The 11,878-nt window shown below is 41.2% G+C and overlaps 1 pseudogene; it reads right to left on the bottom strand.

Moving 5' to 3' along the window:
* Positions 1–635: 635 nt before the first annotated feature.
* LOC125175478 (40S ribosomal protein S26-like) lies at positions 636–975 on the bottom strand (annotated as a pseudogene).
* Positions 976–11,878: the final 10,903 nt, after the last annotated feature.

Raw genomic sequence — 11,878 nt, 5'->3', positions numbered from 1 at the left:
CTATTGCCACACATTCAGGAAAACCCCTGCTCGGTCTTCCTCTCTACTCTGTGTATGACAGGAGGTAAATTTTCAGAACACATATTCAGGAGTTTTCTGTAAGAATGCAGCATCAATTTGATTAAAAACAATAAAAAGAAGGACAGACATAAAAAATCTTTGAAGAAGAGAAGAATGAGTCTGATCTAAATTTGTTGAGAGGCTAGTTGTTTGGAAGTGGGAATGCTGTGTCCATTTCTTACACATCCTCTAAAATAACTAGGACCACTCCTAGATCAGGTCACCCAAGCATATCCCACCCCCAAGTAACTGACATATACACAGGATTGTTTCTGTGGGGAAGACACATTCAGCTTTCCAGTTTGATTACCAAGGACATGTTCAACAAAATGAAAAGACAACCTACAGAATGGGAGAAAGTATTTGCAGACCATATAGTTAATTTTATACATGGTGTGAGGTAAGGGGTTCAACTTTATTCTTTTGCATCCAGTTGTTCCAACACTATTTGTTGAAAAGATAAAAGATTTGGTGTGTGTGTGTGTGTGTGTGTGTGTGTGTTTAAAGTATAATCTCTATTTTATTTTATTTTTTGCACAAAGCAGTTTTTCTTCAGTCCTTAAAGACTTATCTCCTTACATGGGCTTTGATGGAGGTCATGAGGCAGCACCTGTGGGTCTAAATCAGAGTGGGGTCCTTCTGTGCTTCACGAGGGTGATTCCTAACTACTTTGCTGTGAATGGCACAACTCACACAGCAATGTAGTTTTGTATACAGCTTGAGAAGCATCTAGGCGTCCAAGACACTTGCTTCAGAAATGTCCTTGATGGTGGCAGCCTCCACTATGTTCAGAATAATGAACTTCCTAATGGTCTTTTCCTTGGGCACGCAGTGGGAGAAGTTGGTGGAGGAAACAGGCTGTAATTGGCCGTGGCCCTTTCTGGCATGACCATTATTCCTTCTTTTCCTGGTCATCTTCGAAGCAAGGACTCGAGAGAGTGAAAAGATTATGGTTTATCCATTGAATTATGCCAGTACCAAATTGTCTTTACCACTTTATTACTGTAGCTTTGTAATAAGTTTTGAAACTGGGAAGTCTACATCCTACAAGTTTCTTAATCTTTTAAAAGATTGCTTTGAATATTCTGTTTCCATGAGTTTCCATATAAATATTAACCTGTCAGTTTCTGCAAAAAAAAAAAAAAATAGCAGCTGGGACTTTGAGAGGGATTGAGTTGAACGCATAGATCAATTTGTGGAATATTGCCATCTTAACAATAATGCCTTCTGATCCATGAATATGGGATGTTTTTCCATTTATGTAGATATTCTTTAATTTTTTTCAATGACATTTTGTGTATTTTCTGTATATAAATCTTGTGCTTTAAATAAATTCATTTCTGGGGCGCCTGGGTGGCTTGGTTGGTTAAGCGTCCGACTTCGGCTCAGGTCATGATCTCACGGTCCGTGAGTTCGAGCCCCGCGTCGGGCTCTGTGCTGACAGCTCAGAGCCTGAGACCTGTTTCGGATTCTGTGTCTCCCTCTCTCTCTGACCCTCCCGTGTTCATGCTCTCTCTCTGTCTCAAAAATAAATAAACGTTAAAAAATTTTTTTTAAATAAATTCATTTCTAAATTTTTTTTTGCTCTTGTAAATGGAATTTACAAGATTGATTATAGGTGATTATAGTTGATTATAGTTTTGGATTATTCTCACACTTTCCTTTAATTCTTTAAACATGGCTTCCTTTAGTTCATTTAAAGTCTTCGTTTAAAAAGTGCAAAGTCTGGACATTGTTAGAATTGTCTGGTTGTTTTCTTTTGCATGGGCTACACATTCTTGTTTCTTTGTGTGTCTCATATTTTTCTGTTGAAAAAATATTTTTCTGTTTTAAACAATATATTGTGGCAACTCTGGAAATCAGATGCTCTCTCCAGGCTTTTTTGTTGCTGTTTTTTTGTTTTTGTTATTATTGTTGCTGTTTATTTATTTATCGGTTTAATGACTTTTCTGCAGTCTTTGTGTAAAGTCTGTGTTCTTTGTCATATGTGGCTGTTGAAGTCTCTGCCTGGTTAGCTTAGTGGTCAGCTAATGATTACCTAGAGATTTCCATAAATGCTTTGAACTAATAACTCTCCCAGCCTTTCTGTGTTGGGATCTTACAGCTCTGTCTTAGCTTGTGCAGAGCGTCAAGGCAAGCTAGACAGGAAAGATTAGGACCTTCTGGGGCCTTTTTGTGTATGCACATGGTCTTCTAGATTTCCAAGAATGTGTGTGAGCTTTTCAAAATCTCTTATGGACCTCTCATTTCCCTGTTGTTCTTTTTTAAGTGTTTTGATTAGGCCCACTCAGTAACCTCATCTCAGATAGCTGCAATATTAAAAAATTGCCATTGATTTTTTTTTTCCCAAAGTCCCTAGAATCAGGGATGTTGGTACAGAGCATGCTCTGAGTCAGGTCAAATAAAATCAGGTCATGGGAAGGGGGATTTTCAATAAGAGGCTTTACTGGTCAAATGTTGACAATTGGTCAAATGTTGACAGGCTTTGGGGAAGTTCCAAACCCATTCTACCCTCTCCAGTTAGACTGCTGGTTCACACAGCTATCACATTGTGCAACTTTTGGTCCTCAAGGGGAGAGGAGGATGGTTCTTACCAAGAGTCAGCCATTTTTCTTGATAAACACGACTTGGAATTGTGTAATTCTTTAGTTAATTTTCAGAATACAGAAAAATTTGATTTCGACTTTTGCCACAGCTTTTATTGCCTTTATGGAGAAGCAGATTTTTGGAGATCCTTATCTGCCATTCAGGAAGCACTTTTTTTTTATTAAGTTAAAAGATAATTTTTTAAAGGTAAAAACATGATACATAAATCAATACAAATATTAAATAAACACATGGCAAAGGTTTTATTTAATTCATTACTTAATGTGGGACACAGTAAGATGTTATATATTCAAGAAAGTATTGAAAGAACACACACACACACACACACACACATATGCATACACAGACAATTGAGAAAGCTGTATACTAGGATTTACAACCCTATGTTAAATAACAATGGTGAGAGTGAACTATTGGGACCTCATCAAGATAAAAAGCTTCTGCACTGCAAAGGAAACAATTGACAAAACTAAAAGGCAACTGATGGAATGGAAAAAGATATTTGCAAATGACATATCAGATAAAGGGCTAGTATCTAAAATCTATAAAGAACTCACCAAACTCCACACCCCCCCCCAAAAAAAAAAATAATCCAGTGAAGAAATGGGCAGAAGACAGGAACAGACACTTTTTCAAAGAAGACATCCAGATGGCCAATAGACACATGAAAAGATGCTCAATGTCACTCCTCATCAGGGAAATACAAATCAAAACCACACTGAGATACCACCTCATGCCTGTCAGAGTGGCTAAAATGAACAAATCAGGAGACTGTGGATGTTGGTGAGGATGTGGAGAAATGGGAATCCTTTTGCACTGTTGGTGGGAATGCAAACTGGTGCACCCACTCTGGAAAACAGTGTGGAGTTTCCTCAAAAAATTAAAAATAGAACTACCCTATGACCCAGCAATAGCACTGCTAGGAATTTACCCAAGGGATACAGGAGTGCTGATGCATAGGGGCAATTGTACCCCAATGTTTATAGCAGCACTTTCAACAATAGCCAAATTATGGAAAGACCCTAAATGTCCATCAACTGATGAATGGATAAAGAAATTGTGGTTTACATACACAATGGAATACTACTTGGCAATGAGAACGAATGAGATGTGGCCTTTTGTAGCAACGTGGATGGAACTGGAGAGTGTTAATGCTAAGTGAAATAAGTCATACAGAGAAAGACAGATACCATATGTTTTCATTCTTATGTGGATCCTGAGAAACTTAACAGAAAACCATGGGGGAGGGGAAGGAAAAAAAAGTTAGAGAGGGAGGGAGCCAAACCACAAGAGACTCTTAAAAACTGAGAATAAACTGGGGGTTGTTAGGGGGTGGGAGGGAGGGGAGGGTGAGTGATGGGCATTGAGGAGGGCACCTGTTGGGATGAGCACTGGGTGTTGTATGGAAACCAATTTGACAATAAATTTCATATTTAAAAAAAAAAAGAAAAAAAGTTGTGCCTTTAATTTGCCTTATAAATCTTTTCAGGATCCAGGTATATCCCATCTCCCTGGGTAATTAGTTCACTTTTCACTACATGTGGATGACGTGATTCTTATAGGTCACTTTTCCATATTAAATGTCAAGGGCCTTTGAAGACTATTCCTAGTTTATTTGATAGGAATCAATTCCCTACATACAGCCCCACGAATTTTCTCCACGTGTGTATACATGACAAGGAAGCAACCTAGGGTACTGCATCGATTTAGAGGAAATCAGAAAACAGGGAAATGTCTGTGAGCCCTGATAGGAAGGAAAGGTGGGGGGGGGGGGGGGCGGAATCTAAAATCAATTAATGTTTTCTCTTTAGATTCTCTCATTTCCTATAATGTTATACAAAGTAAAGATTTCGGAAGAAAGAGAAGATTCGAGGACATGGAGGGAGAGGATAAGGTGGGAGTTTTGTGGGGACTTCAAGGGCATCAAAGTGATGATCATACAGAGCTAAACACGGCTGGCTTCATAGATGTGCCACATGTGTAGTTGCACAGGACCTGCACTCAGAAGGGCCCTGCCCTGGCTTTAAATGGTTTACTGTCAGTGTCAGAGATTCTTAGTTTTTGAACCAAGGGGTCCAAATTTTCAGGTCACGCTTGGTCCACAAATTATGCAATAAACCCTGATGCTACATCAAGCTTTTTTTAAGTTTGAACCAATTACAAATTAAAAGTAAGCATTTATTCAAATTTCCACCTATTTATTACTTTGATGGCCTTATACTAGGATCCAAGAATAATAGCAAACCAAACTGAGATCTCACAGTCCCATGCTTTTCCCACAGATGGAAAGAATAGGAGTCAAGAAATGACTCTGAGCAACAACCATCAGGAGTCATGTACAATTGATCTTTGCGCAGAGCGCAGGAAGAGACCCGTGTTCCTATTAGCAGTTCTTACACGAGCTTAGATAACTGCTCCTAAAATCGAATGCTAGACCTCTAGTAATGGGTGACATCTGCCCCGAGCTAGTGAAGTGGCTTCAAAATCCCCAATCTAGTAACTGAGTAATTCGTCACCATTGTCAAAACCATCCTTTGTCATCCTTCACCCTTAACAGACGTTACCCGGTGTAAGAAAAAGAAAATGCTTACAAGCTGAGAGTGCATCACTCACTGTAGAAAAGTAATTACCCTTACTTCCATTTCAGGCATTGAAACAGACCAAATGTCCTATTTCCACGTTCTATACACACATATTCATATAAATACAAACGTGCATCTCTGCACGAAGTGACAGGGCTTTCTATTTGTAGACATATTTGTATGTAACATACTCTGGATAAAGGGGCACATGGGGGGGGGTGGTGCTCAGCCAGTTAAGCGCCCAACTCTTGATTTCAGCTCAGGTCATGATCTCAGGATTCATGAGCGAGAGCCCCGCCTACGGCTCTGCACTGACAGCGTGGAGCCTGCTTGGGATTTCTTTCTGCCTCTCTCTCTCAAAAAAAAATAGGATGTAAAAAATTTCTTTAACATACTCTGAAAAGATATTTAAAATGAAGGAATTTGGATATGATCAATATCTTCCAAGAACTTTCATCTGGTAAGGCAAAGGGCACTGCTGCCCAAATTGATAAATGGAGAGCCTGACCTGCTGGTATAGCAGTGCTCTTAATCAGCTCCCAAAATAAAAGAACGTAGCCCCGTCACTGCTGATTCACCACTACCCTCAAGGGTTTGAGTTTCCTTCTTGTGGCAGAATCTTCTGCATCCGCCCCCACACACTTCACCCCATATACTGGTTCTTTTTCTTCCATACTAAGTTTCAAGCAATAAGATTGTATTGGCCAGAGTTCCCCAGAGAAACAGAACCATTAGGAGATAGAGAGAGGGGGGGGATTTATTAAAGGGAATTAGCGCATGTGATTATGGAGGCTGACAAGTCCCAAGATTTGTCATCTGTTAGCTAGAGACCTAGGAAGCCAATGGTGCAGTTCTCATGTGAAGGTGGACAGGCTTGAGACCCAGAAAGAGCCAATGTCTCTTATCTGGTCTAAAGGCAGGAAAGAGCCAACATCCCAACTCAAGGGAGGCAGGCAGGAGGAGATCTCTCTTACTCATAGCCTTTTTGTTCTATTCAGTACTTCAACTGATCAGACAAGCTCCACCCACATTAGGGAGGCCTATCTGCTTTACTCATTTTACTAATTAAAAAGTAAATCCCAGGAAGCCTGGGTGGCTCAGTCGGTTAAGCCTCAGACTCTTGATTTTGACTCGTGTCATGATCTCATGATTCATGAGTTTGAGCTTCTTTGCTGACAGTACAGAGCCTACCTGGGATTCTGTCTCACTCCCTCTCTCTGCCCCTCCCTCGCTCATTCTCTCTCTCTCTTTCTTTCTCTCAAAATAAAAACAAAGAAACAAAAAAGTAAATCTCATGCAAAAACACCCTCACAGAGACACCCAGAATGTTTGACCAAACATCTGGGGACCCCATGGCCCAGAAGCATCTCATGGCAGCTTCCAGGATAGCCAGCCCACCAAGTTGGCCTCTCTTCTTCTGTGTCCCTACTCCCTGTAGCCATCTTGAACCCTAACAATGAGCAGCTGGCATCTCAGATTATAATAACGAGGGACATCCCTAGGGGCACCTGAGTGGCTCTATAGGTTAAGCATCCGACTTCGGCTCAGGTCATGATCTCATGGTTTGTGAGTTCGAGCCCCGCATCAGGCTCTGGTCTGCCCCTCCACTGCTTGCACTCTGTCTCCCGCATTGTCTCAAAAATAAATAAACGTTTAAAAAAATTTAATATAATAATGAGGGACATCCCTTAATAAGAGCAGATAAATTTGAGGCTCTGAAGATTTTATGGAGCAGAACCTCCAAACCAACCCAGGACTCTATGTTCACACCTACTCTATGATGTGAAAAAAAAAAAATGCTTTTTCACGTTATAGAAGAATCTTTCCACTGTTACTAGGGGGTGGTGATTGGGGCTGGGGCACAAGCATGGAATCTGCCCCTTTGCCACTGATTCTAATCCCAATACACCTCCCTTATTCCCCCATTGCACATTACAGAACAGGATCACACATTGGACAACAAATTAGCTAAAATACGACTAGAAAGAAAGAAAGCTATAAGACCTGTGTAGCTCACCAACTCTACAGTGAGGGTGATAATAAGACTTCTACAGCACAGTGATCTTTCGTGCACCTTTCACAACAATTCATTTCTTTCCAAAAATAACCTTGTGAAGCAGAGAAAGCTGATATTTTCACCCTCATGTTTCTCTGTGAAAAATCTAGGATTGCCCTGCTTGGATGATAATTTGGTTTTAATTGATTCCTCATATGAAGCTAAGCAAAACCATGCAGAATCAAGTGGGCAATCTAATATCTTATTAAATAGAACACTATCACTTTGCAAACGTTTATGGGGAGCTTTAAAACGGCCTTTATAAATGCAAATTAAGCCTTAAAGCAATATGCTGAGATAATAGTAAAATTCTGTTTTAACATGATGGACATCAAAATGACTGCTAAATTTAATTGCCTTTCAATGGAAACCTCTGGCCACTGTGGAACAGAAGGACCTTGGGCTTGTCATTTGTTCGTTGTCTTGGGTTTTCAATTAAACAAGAAAACGCTATTATTGGTGTCAAATGCATGTTAGCATTAAAGGCCAGGGGAGGGGCGCCTGGCTGGCTTAGTTTAGTGAAGTGTGCAGCTTTTGATCTTGAGGTTGTGGGTTCAAGCTCCACGTTGGATGTAGAGATTACTTAAAAATAAAATCTTAAATTTTTTAAAAACCTTTATTTATTTTTGAAAGCCAGAGAGAGACAGAGTGTGAGCAGAGGAGGGGCAGAGAGCGAGGGAGACACAGAATCCGAAGCAGGCTCCGGGCTCCGAGCTGTCAGCACAGGGTCCAACACGGGGCTGGAACGCAAAAACTGTGAGATCATGACCTGAGCCAAAGTCAGATGTTTAACCGACTGAGCCACCCAGGTGCCCCTAAAAATAAAATCTTTAAATAAATAAATACATAAAGGCCAGGAGAAATCGTAAAGCTGAGAGCTCTTTAACTTTTTTTAGCCCGGTGTTACTCTATTTGATCATGAAACAGTGTTTTCTTCTTTTTTTTTTTATTACATACTTAACATTTCAAACACTGATGTTGCAAAAGCATGGTTTCAGAAATCCGATACCACATTCAACTTCCAGAGCACTTTCTTCTAAACAAGCAGCAGTTAAGGATGAGGTTGGGAGGGGGCAGGGTCTGCACGCCCAGCTTTCTCTCCACCATCCTCCCAAATTAGGATTGCCAGACTCAGCCAATAAAAATACAGAGCTCCCAGCATACCTGGGGGGTTCAGTCAGTTGAGCCTCTTACTCTAGATTTCAGCTCAGGTCATGATCCCCCCCGGTTCAGGGGATCGAACCCTGTGTCGGGCTCTGTGCTGACAGCGCTCAGCCTGCTTTAGATTTTCTGTCTCTCTCTCTGCTCCTCTCCCCCACCTCTCAAAACTAAATAAACCATTTAAAACAAAATACTGAGGCATCTGGGTGGCTCAGTGGGTTCAGCGACCAACACTTGATCTTGGCTCAGGTCCTGATCTCATGGTTTGTGAGTTCAGTCCCCACGTTGGGCTCTGCACTGACAGTGTGGAGCCTCCTTGAGATTCTCTCTCCCTCTCTCTGTGCCCCTCCCCCCTGTCAAAATAAATAAATAAACTTTAAAAAGATTAAAAAAAATTTTAAATACAGAGTTCCCAGTTAAAATTAAACTTCAGATAAATAGCTTTTTTTTTTTTTTACACAATGATTGGGACATACTTATGCCATATATGTATATGTATATATATACACATCTCATATTTTGTCTGACAACCCTGCCCCTGACCCATCCTCAGGAAGGGAGGGGCTGATGGTCCTCCTGGCTCATATTTCCAGACATCTAATGGACAAACTAGGAAGGACACAGGGTTAAAATCACAAACTTGGCCATCCTGGCCATCTTGGGGTTTTTTTGTTTGTTATTAATTAGCTACTGAGGTATTTCTACCTTTTTACCTCGTTGGTCATCTGTGCAAAAGACTCTCAGGGATGCCTGGGTGGCTCAGTTGGTCGAGTGTCTGACTTCGGCTCAGGTCATGATCTCACAGTTCATGAGTTCAAGCCCTGTGTCGGGCTCTGTGCTGAGAGCTTAGAGCCTGGAACCTGCTTCGGATTCTGTGTCTCCCTCTCTCTCTGTTCCTCCCCTGTTCGCACTCTGTCTCTTTCTCTCTCTCTCTCTCAAAAATATAAAAAGTTAAAAAAAAGACTCTCTATGCACCTCTGTAGATGCATCACTCTCCCCACTTTTCCACCCTGGTATGTGCCCCAGGAGCCTGGCTAGAGGGACCACAGCAACCAAGTTCCCTTGCCCTCTGACTTGTGATTGGGTTTTCCTAGTGGGAGCCACCAGCAGGAGAGAGAAGGACAGGAGGAGGGAAAGGCCGAAGTATCTATCCTCTAGGCTACTCCCAGCTAAGCCCTGGGTAAGCTGTGGCCTCACCTCCCCACCAAAGCACAAATTCTTGGGAATGCGATGGGGAGGAGCCTCCTCTCCAGAACAGTCCCTGCCAGGTCCTAGTACTGCTTCTTCCCTCCTTCATCTTCCAAGGCGTAGGAGAGACTTCCCTGAGGCTGCCAGTCCCAACGGCTTCACCAATCCTCCCAGCTTCCCTTAACTCTGTCCCCAACTTGGTAAATATTCCCTTCATTAGGTCTCCTTTCATTGGCCCCTTTTGAATGCGCTCTTGTTCCCTACAGGGACATTGATTACAGAGAGGAGGACTGAGATTTGGGGGATACACAAACTCCTCACCTGCACCTTAATCCTCAATCTCAAACTCAAACTAGATTCGCAGAAAGTCTTGCTTTGGGGGTTTTAGCACCAATAATAAAGAGATTCCTTGCTTCCCATCTCTGGGTCAGCCAGCTAAAGGTCAGTGAATGCCACTCAGTAGGCTTTTATAGTTACTGCTACTTGAACCACTATTATTATAATTAGCACCCTGCATATCTGTATTTATAATATTGCAATGGTTTTGTAACAGTTTGGGGGTGGGGGTCAGTGTATTCAAATGCCATCAACATTCATCTCTCTCTGTGAAAAGAAGAACGTACAACCAGATGGAGATTTGCACGTAGAGCACAGTGACTCCCAAGTCTTGAGTCTTCTCACCTGGGATCTGAGATCTGACCCCTGTGTTCACCATGCTAGTTCCCAGAAGGCAGAAATCCCTAAAATTTGGTCGGGAAACCAGATATTCTCAGAATATATATTGTGACAGAATAGGGCTTGACACAACAACAAGTTAAATGAAAAACAAAAACAGGGGCGCCTGAGTGGTTCAGTCACTTAAGCGTCTGGCTGTTGCTTTCGGCTCATGTCATGGTCTCATGGTTCATGGGATCAAGCCCCCCATCAGGCTCTGCACTGACAGTGCAGAGCTTGCTTGGGATTCTTTCTCTCTGCCCCTCACACACTCTCTCTTTCTCTCAAAATAAATAAACATTTTAAATTAAGTTTAAAAAATAGAAAGAAACAAGAAAGAAAAAAGAAAGAAAGAAAGAGAAAGGAGGAAAGAAAGAAAGAAGAAAGAAAGAAAGAAAGAAAGAAAAGGAAAGGAAAGGAAAGAGAAAGAAAAGAAAAACCATCCCAACGTACGCATGATTTCTTGCTTTTTCCCAGCTATTTTTAAATCAAATCACCATAGAATCTATGGCATTCTGGAGATTGCAGGATTTGTGAGTCATATCCTTATTTACAGGAATGATGGGGAAAGTCAGCATGTTCAGTATTTACTTCATTTTTGAGAAGTGAGCAGGCAATTAAGAAGCAGGGGGGTGGAGGGGGCAGTCTGTCTCACACATAACTTTACCTCATCCTACTATCTCTTTATCTTTCCCTTTCCAAGGCTCAGATCTAAGAGAACAGCTACTGCCCAGACATGTTCAGTGACAGACAAAATAGGTTGAGATCAGCCAGTTGCAAATGCAATTTCTCCCTCATTGGCTGTTGAAAAACTTGGTTCCTCCTCTATTCACACTGGCTCAGTCCTTCTGCTCAGAATTCTCATCCTAAACTCCTTAGTGCAAAAGCAGCCACTAAAAAGTTTTTAAAAGACAAAATCTTCAGGGACCCACTCTGTTTTCTGGCTTGTATGACTCAGGCCATCACCTCACCATCATTATCACATTATCTGCACTCTTAAAAGCCACCCACACACAAGGACTGGATAGGAAGGAACATTTTCAAGGTTTCAGGGAGCAGAATGAAATAGATATGATTTTAACAGTATAACTTAAAACTCTTTTGAGTAGAAGACATTTTTCTTTCAGGGAACTTTTGTTGGTAACCCTGAGAAATCATATATTCCCAGTTATTTAAAATACAGACTGTTAGAATTGGAAGGGTATTCAAAGAATCTAAAGGTTCATGCTATCAGCTTCATGGGTTATTTAATCTTGACCTATGTGCATTTCAAGTTTCTATGTTCATGTGTGAGATGATTTCACTCTCTCCTCTGATTATCATTCTTTAAAAATAACAAGATGGCTGAAAAATATTGTCTTAGAAGTTCTAATTGCTTAAGAATATTCTCTTGCCAGTTCTAGGTTTGGCAATTTTGAAACATGAAATAAACATTTAAAAACAGGTTGCTAGGGGTGCCTGCATGGCTCAGCCGGTTAAGCGTCCGACTTTGGCTCAGGTCATGATCTCG

The sequence above is a fragment of the Prionailurus viverrinus genome, chromosome C2 (assembly GCF_022837055.1).
Source record: "Prionailurus viverrinus isolate Anna chromosome C2, UM_Priviv_1.0, whole genome shotgun sequence".
Lineage (NCBI taxonomy): Eukaryota > Metazoa > Chordata > Mammalia > Carnivora > Felidae > Prionailurus > Prionailurus viverrinus.
Note: the sequence above shows the minus strand (reverse complement) of the source record. Positions and strands in the feature narration are given on the sequence as shown.